This window comes from Adiantum capillus-veneris, chromosome 6 (genome assembly GCF_014529385.1).
Source record: "Adiantum capillus-veneris isolate H3 chromosome 6, ASM1452938v2, whole genome shotgun sequence".
Taxonomy (NCBI): Eukaryota; Viridiplantae; Streptophyta; class Polypodiopsida; order Polypodiales; family Pteridaceae; genus Adiantum; species Adiantum capillus-veneris.
Genome location: NC_140936.1, coordinates 168,274,482 through 168,283,916, shown reverse-complemented (window position 1 = coordinate 168,283,916; position 9,435 = coordinate 168,274,482).

Sequence of the window (9,435 nt, the reverse complement as noted above, 5' to 3'; positions counted from 1 at the left end):
TGACAGTAAATTGGATGCACCTTTGTCTAGTCGTACTCGTTTAGGTTCTTGCCATGCCTCTTATGCATCAGATTGTTATGCTTCGGCTGTGTCTAGCTTACATGATGTTGAGGAACCTTTGTCTTCTGATGAAGCACAAAATTCAAAAAATTGGATGGTTGCCATGCAATTAGAATATGATGGACTTATAGAAAATGACACATGGACTTTATGTGATTTGCCTCTTAGCAAAAATTCCATTGGTACAAAGTGGGTTTACAAGTTGAAACATAAGCCGGATGGTGAGGTTGATCGCCATAAGGCTTGACTTGTTGCAAAAGGCTATGTGCAGCAAAAAGGCATAGATTATGAAGAAACTTTTTCTCCCACTTGCCATATGACTACTGTTCATTTTCTATGTGCATTGGCAGCTCATTTTGGATGGGATGTACATCAATCAGACATTGTTACTGCTTTCTTGAATGGTGACATATTTGAGGAAGTTTATGTAACGTCGCCTCGTGGTTTTGTCAACAAAGGTCAAGAGGACAAAGTGTGCAGATGTAAGAAGGCTTTGTATGGGTTGAAGCAATCTCCTCATGCTTGGTATGAGAAAGCTGACACTCATTTGGTCAAACAAGGCTTTCGTAAAGCACATTGTATGTCAAGCGTGAGGGCGATGTACTTGTCATTGTTTTTCTTTATATGGATGATTTGCTAATCATTGGTTCCAATGAGGCACATATTACTGAATTTAAGGCTGATTTGAATGCTACTTTCAAGACGAAAGATTTGGGGCTGTTGCATCATTACTTGGGCATACAATTTAAGGAGTGTAATGGTGGTATTGCCTTGTGTCAGAAAAGTTACATAGAGACATTGCTATGTAAGTTTGGATTTGAGGATTGCAAGCCTATTGCCACTCCCATGGAAACAGGTTTGAAGTTAAGTCTACATGATGCTAGTGATCCTGCTGATGTCACTCTTTATCAAATTGTTGTTGGCTGCCTCATTTATGTTTGGAATACGAGGCTAGATATTCAGTTTGCAGTCTCACAGGTCAACATATTTATGCATAGCCCAGGGTCTAAGCATTGGTAAACTATCAAGAGGATTTTTCGCTATTTAAGTGGCACTTTACATCTTGGCTTGTTTTATCCCAAGGGGGGATCATTGCCGCCAGACTTACATGCTTTTATGGACTCAGATTGGGCTGGTTGTTTTGACACAAGAGTGTCCACAAGTGGTTTTTGTTTCATGCTTGGCAGTTCATGAATATCATGGTTGAGCAAGAAGCAACCTACTGACCACTTCTAGTTGTGAGCCTAAGTATAGGGCAGTCTTCATAGCTACGGTTGAGTGTGCATGGATCATACACCTTATGGCTGATTTGGGTAATGGACAGGACACTGCCAACACTATCTAAAGTGACAAAATAAGAGCGCATTGGTAGTTGCAAGGAACCTAGTTTTCCATGCTCGCACAAAGCACATTGAGGTGCATTACCACTATGTCAGGGAGAGGCTCTTAGTAGGAGAGATTAGCTTGGCTTATGCACCAACACAGGACAATCTTGCAGATCTTTTCACAAAGGCATTGTCTCGTGAGAAGTTTGAAGCTTTCCACAAAGATTTGGGCTTACTCCCCTTTGTGGTCCGATCATATCCTCAGGGCATGGCACTTCCCTTTACTCATGTGCCAGCTCTCGTTCACCGCATCACTCCAGGGCAGATTTGTTACCGTATACATGTGGTACTGATGTGTATGAACACACTTAGGACTGTTGGGGCATTTTTTCCCTATCTAGGAGGTTTTTCCCCCCGTGCATCGTATATACGCCCATTCATTCTAGGGCTATCTATCTTTCCATTGTACACTAAGTAATACACTCTTAGTTGTGTGCCTTGAGCTTCCTTTGTCTTCTCCAAGCTATGTGTGTTTTTGTGCAACCCTAATTCCAACACAACAACAAAAGAAAGGTGAAAGAAAAGGACTGCAAAGGTAGAAAAACTTTCTCCTGAAGAGGTGAACATTATCGTAAACATAACAAGTGTGGAGAGAAAGGTCATGTTTCTCAGGCATGTCCTAAGAGAAATGAATGTAATGACCGTCTTAGAGCCACCATGGTGGAAGCTCTAAAAGAAGAAGGCCATTGCAAAGGAGGACCACTCTCTTATCCTTGGGAAAAAGTAAGAGAACATGACACTTTTATATTGTTTTACCCTTGCTCTACCCACAACTTCATTTTGATTGAGCTAGCTACCAAGCAAGGAATTCATGACTTTGAGATTGAAGATGTGGTCCAAGTATATGGATCTTTCAAAGGGCAAGAGGTCTCAGTCACTCGGTTGATTATGAAGCTAAGGATCCATGTGAAAAGCTATGTTGATAACAAATATTTCTTCATCCCTCCACTCAAGCATGAAGAGTTATCCTAGGGGCACCATGGTTTGATTGCATGGCTGCCACTATGAAGTTTTTGGAGAAAAAAGTCCTCTTTTCCTATTGAGACAAGGATGTTACACTGGATGTTAATAGTGTGGGCAACACTATACCTCTTGTATAAACTCAAACTTTAGATTAAGTAATGAAAATCTCTCTTTCTTGTTACATGGTTTTTGTCAAAGAGTCTAAGAAAGATGCATGTGTTCCTAATGAAGTTAAAGATGAAACTAAAGACGAGTTAGAACTTTCTAGTTTTCAATGAATTTCAAGATGTGTTTACGCATGAAATTTCCAGGGAGAAACCTCCCAAAAGGGACAAGATGATCATTCCATAGGACCTTTACCTGTTAGTTCACCTCCTAATAAGCCTCTTAATTGAGTCTCACTGGCTCAGGAGGAGATTATGAGGCAAGTGAATGAGCTTGTGGAAAAGGGGATGGTCAGGCCTAGTTCATCTCCATTTTGTTAACCCGTTCTACTAGTACAAAAGGAAGATGGTACTTATGGAATGTGTGTGGACTATCGGGCGCTTAATTGGATAACCATAAAGAGTAGATTTTCCGTTCTCACAATAGAAGATCTATTTGATAAGCTACAAGGGTTTACCTATGTTAGTAGAAGAGATCTCAAAAGTGATTATCATTAGATAAGGACATTGCCTCAAGATTTTCATAAGATGAACTTTCGAACAACTTTTGGCCTATATGAATTCTTGGCAATCCTTTTTGGACTTACCAATGCCCCAACTACCTTTAATTGAATAATGGAAAGGCCCTTTAGACCTCATCAAAGTTCTTAGATGAAATTATCATCTACTTGAAGAGTATTGAGGAACATAAGAAGCATCTTTAGATAATATTTCCACTTTTGAGATACAATAAGCTTTGCATTAAGCAAAAGAAAAGTGAGTTTTTCTTAAAAGAGACTCACCATTTAGGTCATATTATCTCCTAAGCAGGGATTTGAATGGACCCTGGATTGCAAAAGAGAATGAAGCTTTTGAAAATTTAAAAGCAAAGCTTATCTCTCAACCCGTTCTAATATTACCAAACCTTTCAAATCCTTTTGAGGTCCAATGTGATTCTTGTGGGCAATGCCTTGGAGATATTTTGTGTCAGGAAGGGCATACCATAGCAAACAAAATTAGGATATTGGATAACCAAGAAAAGAATCTAGGCATTTATGAAAAAGAGCTTTTAGCTTTCTTACATGCCCTAGATGCTTGGAAGCATTATCTCAATAGGCACTCCATTTATTTTGTGCACAGATCATCATAGTCTTAAATACTTTTTGATGCAAACTAAATTAAGTGATAATCAAATGAGGTAGATAAATACTCTCTCACATTTTAATTTTCATATTGCTCACATAGCTGGTAAGCAAAACCAAGTGGTTGATGTACTTTCACGAAGACCAAGGGTGAATGTTGTATCAATAGCTACTCACAGTAATCTATCCTCTATGATAAATGAGTATAATACAGATCCAGACTTCAAAGATATTATATCAGCTATTGCACTAGGGAAAAAAGAGGAACCATTCAATGTCCAAGATGGTCATATTCTCTGTGGCAATAGGCTATGCGTTACACAGAATTTACGTAAAAAGGTTACGTACGAATCTCACGTTCCACTTTATGCGGGGCATAAAGGGATCAAGTTTCCAAAGTAACACTTAAGTCATACTACGGGCAAGGAAATACAAGGTCGCCCAACATGTCACCAAAAATATTATGCTAAGGTAGCAAAAAGATATTATGGCCCATTTCAAATTCTTAAGCCTATCAATGAAAAAACTTATAAGGTAAAGTTACCAAGTACTTGGCTCATTCATAATGCCTTTCATGTGAGCCACTTGAAACCTTATAAGGGCAAGCCACCCAAGTTTTAAGAAGTGATAAGACTATCCAAAGGTATCTTGTTAAATTTAAGAATTATCCTTTTGAAGATGCAAGGTGGATGCAAGACATCCAACAAACGGATAATGTAAACCTTTAAATACTTAACAAAGTCTCCTCTCAAAGGTAAGAATTAGGTCTGAACGATATATATTTATGAAGACTTTTGTCTTGTTTTGGCTCTAAGATTTCTTTCAAATGTTCGTAAGTTTTAAGTGTATGCATACCATAAATCAATCTTGCGGTAACTTTGTCTCTCAAACATCTAGTAAACCTTGCCAATCTACTACGAAAGATGATTAGGGCTCAGTAAAGACATGCTTGCTACAACTAAGTCTTTCAAGCACCAAGTGGAAATAGTCTCACCATTGTGGAAGGATGACGGGTAACATGGGATCCTCTACCCAAATCAACAGGACTAACTATGAATTTATTTTTCCACCCCATACTCAAGAGTGACTATGATTTCAAGGGAGAGGTAATGTCATGAATATTTATTTCTAACCTTGTAATTAGTGTACCAACCTGGACAAGGCTTGGTCAAAAGGGGAAAGTCCATAAAAGAGCAAGGGTAATCGCTAACTGATTATCTCAGTCATAGGTACATGTCAAGGAAGGATAATTGTATATTGGCCATCCTTGATCAAAGGTACATGACAAAGGAGATGATCAAGAGAAATTATAGGAGTCTAAAGATAGAAAGTGAATGTGCTAGGCTTAAGTCATTTTAATATCTCTTTAGACTCCAAATATGAAGTCTAGGAAGCCTTAGGGTGAAATTCTAACTTGCCAAAAAATATCTAAATTTAATAGGTTTTGAGAGGTTCGCGGCACCTCCAAAGCACTATTCTAAGGTCTTAAATCCCGAAGGATAAGTTTTATTTTTGCCAAATCTTATCCTTATTTAGCAGGTCCTAAATTAGTAGGTATGTTGTAGCCTGGTCAGCTTCATAAGCCTCCAAGGTTTGTGCAAAGGTCTTGCATCCGACTTAATTAATTAAAAGGTAAACTTATGATTTTTATTATAAATGAAAGGAAAAGCTAAGGACTAAGATTAGATCATGCCTTCTTCATTTAGTAAGTTGACTCTAGTCTTTGTTTACTAAGCTTTACTAAGCCACATGTCCAAGGTAGCACATGCTTGCTTTGTATGAGCTTAAACAAATGTATGCGAGTGTGTGGTGTCTCCACTTACCAAGATGAGTCTAGGGGGAGGGGGGGAAAATGTAACATTTAATGGTCTAGTAACTTGTGTGTAGCGGAAAATAGCATGAGCATAGTGAGCATTTCATTAGAATAGCTTCCTAATGAGAATAACAAGAGTGCTTGGGTGGAGAGAGCAACAAAAAGCATAACACCTAGTTAGATAGCATGAAAAATACTTCAAAAGAGAGAGAAATTAAGCAATTGACAACAGTTGAGGACCGGATTTGCATGGAGCCGGTCCCCCCTCCAAAAGGCTTTGTATTATGGTTTCTCCCATCAAGAGAGACATTTTACGATACAATTTCTTGTGTTCCTTCAATGCTAGATAGTGCAAAGAAGATGGAAACTTCATGCACTACGCAAAACACTTATCAAACACAACATCAATTCCCTCACGGTCTAAGACCCAAGACCTCATCCACCTTTGAAGATGGTGAGAGCTAGCGGGGTCAAGCCAAAAGGCATGACAATGTATTCGTAAAGGCCAAACGTAGTGCGATATGCGATCTTTACAATGTTTTGATCAACTATCCTTATTTGATGATAGCTACTTTTTAGGTCAATCCTACTGAAGTAGGTGGACCCTTGTAGCTTATCAAATAGGTATTCTACCTGTGGAACGGGAAACCTATTTTTGATAGTGATCCTATTTAGTTCTCTATAGTCGACACACATATGATATGTGCCATCTTTCTTTTGCACTAGTAGCACAGGAGAACAAAATGGAGATGAGCTAGGCCTAACCATGCCCTTCTCAACTAACTCATGCACTTGCCCTCCTCTTGTTGAGCTTGAGAAACTCTATAAGGAGGTTTGTTAGGTGGTGAACTTCCTGGAAGAAGTTCAATTGTATGGTCATCATTACCTCGTTTAGGAGGTAGCTCACAAGGGATGTCGTCAATAAAGACATCTTGAAACCCCTTGATAAAATTGGATAACTCTAATTCCTTTTGGTTGTGTATATTTTCTTTTGCTAAAACATTAGGTTCATTTTGAGAATCTTTGACAAAAATCATGTACACGGAAATAGAGCTCTTTATTGACTTGTTGAAAGCTTGTGTATGTACAATGGGTATAGTGTTACCCATTTGCTTAGCATCTATATACATATCTTTTTCCCTGAACTTAAAGGAGATTCTACTTTCGGGGAATTTAACATTGGCAGCCATGCGATCCAACCATAGTGCCCCTAGGATTACATCCTCATGCTTGAGAGGAGAGATAAAGAAGTTCTCTTTGTCCACATAGCTTTGGACATGGAGCCTCAATTTCCCGATTAAGGGAGTGACTAAAGCTTCTTCCCCCTTGAAAGCGACGTCTGCGGGTAGGACATCTCCCATCTCGTAGGTTTGTATGCCTAGCTTGGTGGCCAACACTATAGATATAAAATTATGAGTAGAACAGGGGTCAAAATGAATAAAAGCATCATGTTCTCTTACCTTTCCCCAAGCATGGCATAGAGGAGATCCTTTGTGGTGAGTTTCCTCCTCTTCGATTTCGACCAAGGTAGCTCTAGGAGGATCATGGCGGTTGTTCTTTTGGGGACAAGCGCGGTACGCATGCCCTTGTTCGTCGCACTTGAAACACCGGTTATCCTTGCGATAATCCTCAAGCCCTTCAGGAGAGAGTTTATTTTTGCCTTTGTAAACTCCCTTCTCTTTAGCTTTGTTGGAATTGCCCTTAGGAGACGTTTGGACATTGTCCTTCCCCTTAGGCTCATTGGAACCCTTGTTTTCAAGGGGCTTAGAATTCCTCTTAGCTCCGATTTGGAAATTGATTTGAGAGGTCACCATATTATGATGTATTACCGCCGATATGGTGTGTGGCCTTTGGGAGTTGACATACTCCGCCATTTCTTCGGTCACATATTTGATGGATTCATTGGGAGAGAGCTTCAAGCTTCACCATTCGGTGAGTACTTTGTCTTTGGCATCGGTGGCCAAAAACTGCTTCATAATGGAAGCTCTTAAAGCTTTCCATGTTTGTGGAGCTTCACCGTTGGCCCGTAGGCTAGACCACCATTGTCTGGCAGACTTTTGAAAGTGCATAGCTACATGGCGTAGCTTAGAGGACTCCGTGAAGACCTCATCTCCGAACGCCGCATCAAATTGTTGGATAAAGGCCAAGACTTTGTCTGTAGCACCAAAAGTGCCATCATAGGTAAGGAAAGAGATGCTCTTCCCTCCCTCTTTGAATTTCATGAGCTTGGACGACCTCTTCCACGCGGCATAGGATTTCCTATGGCCTTTTCTTTTTGATGGTTCAAAGGTTGCACCATCACTTTCTTCAGAAGATGGAGAAGAGGGTGACCTCTGTCTCGCCTTTTTCTTTCCTTGATCTTCTTTGTCTTCACCATCACTTTCATAAGAGGAAGAGGATGAAGAAGATGGAGAAGAGGGTGTCCTCTTTCTCGCCTTTTTCTTCTCTTGATTTTTGTCATCCCTCTTTGAAGTATGGTGCGGAGAAGCATGCAATGGTCTTCTCCGTTTTGGAGGTGATGGAGAGCGTTTAGCCGGCCGTCTTCGTGGAGCCATCTCCGCCGAGGTGGCGGGAGACTCACTTTTTTCTCGTTCCTTCGATGGAGGCTCTTGAATTCTCCTTTGAGAAGGAGATGCGTCGTCAAGGAGAAAATTTATGAGCCCTTCATAGGGATCCTCTTCTTCTTCCCAAATCGGAGAGAGACCTCTTTTGGAAGTCTCACAAGGAGGCTTCCTAGGTGCTCTCTTGTCATGGTGAGGAGCTTGGAGAATCCCATGAGAACGAAGCTGCCATTGTACTTCACTTTGGAGGGATGGATTGCCCATAGCTTAATGAAGCCTAGAAACAAGAAAGTTAACAAGCATCGGGGCATCATTAGTAGCTTGCTCATTAGCAAAATCAAAGTTGTCAACATTAATTTCACTCTCTTTACTATTGTCAACCATTCTAACAACTTTTAGGTATACTTTGGCACTTCAAGCCCTAGTTGGTACTCCTCTTTACCCCTTTAGAAAAAGCACTCAAGCTACTGTACCTGTGGCTCGAATACCATTAATTTCAAGGAATAGAAGGGAGGGTCATTCAACACCAAAACAGCACCGGCTCCTGTCAAGCTTCTAATAACTCAATAGTGGTTAAGCCGTAGGCAAGCCTCGTAGGACTCCACTATTAAGACCATAGCTCTCGACAGTGATGCCCCGTTAACTGCACAAAGGCAGGCGCACTGCAAGGCTGAAAAATCCCTATTCTACTTACTCACATGCAATTAATAGTACCAACCATTTATAGCTAGCTTGAGGACCTCCCTTCTTGAGCAAGAAAAGAGAAACCTTGTGCTCTGATACCAATGTAGCATTTAATGGTCTAGTAACTTGTGTGTAGTGGAAAATAGCATGAACATAGTGAGCATTTCATTAGAATAGCTTCCTAATGAGAATAATAGGAGTTCTTAGGTGGAGAGAGCAACAAAAAGCATAACACCTAGTTAGATAGCATGAACAATACTTCAAAAGAGAGAGAAATTAAGCAGTTGACAACAATTGAGGACCGGATTTGCATGGAGCCGGTCCCCCCTCCAAAAGGCTTTGTATTATGGTTTCTCCCATCAAGAGAGACATTTTACAATACAATTTGTTGTGTTCCTTCAATGCTAGATAGTGCAACGAAGATGGAAACTTCATGCACTACGCAAAACACTTATCAAACACAACATCAATTTCCTCACGGTCTCAGACCCAAGACCTCACACACCTTCAAAGATGGTGAGAGCTAGCAGGGTATGAGAATAGATTGAGAGGAAGGAGTATTCTTACGAGAAAGATGTACATCTCCTCACATAATCACTCATATTAGCATAGCTTAGCTTAGTAATTAGCATGGTAGAGGAGATGAGCATCAATTGAAGCTTGACTCTTGGTTGGATTTGCATC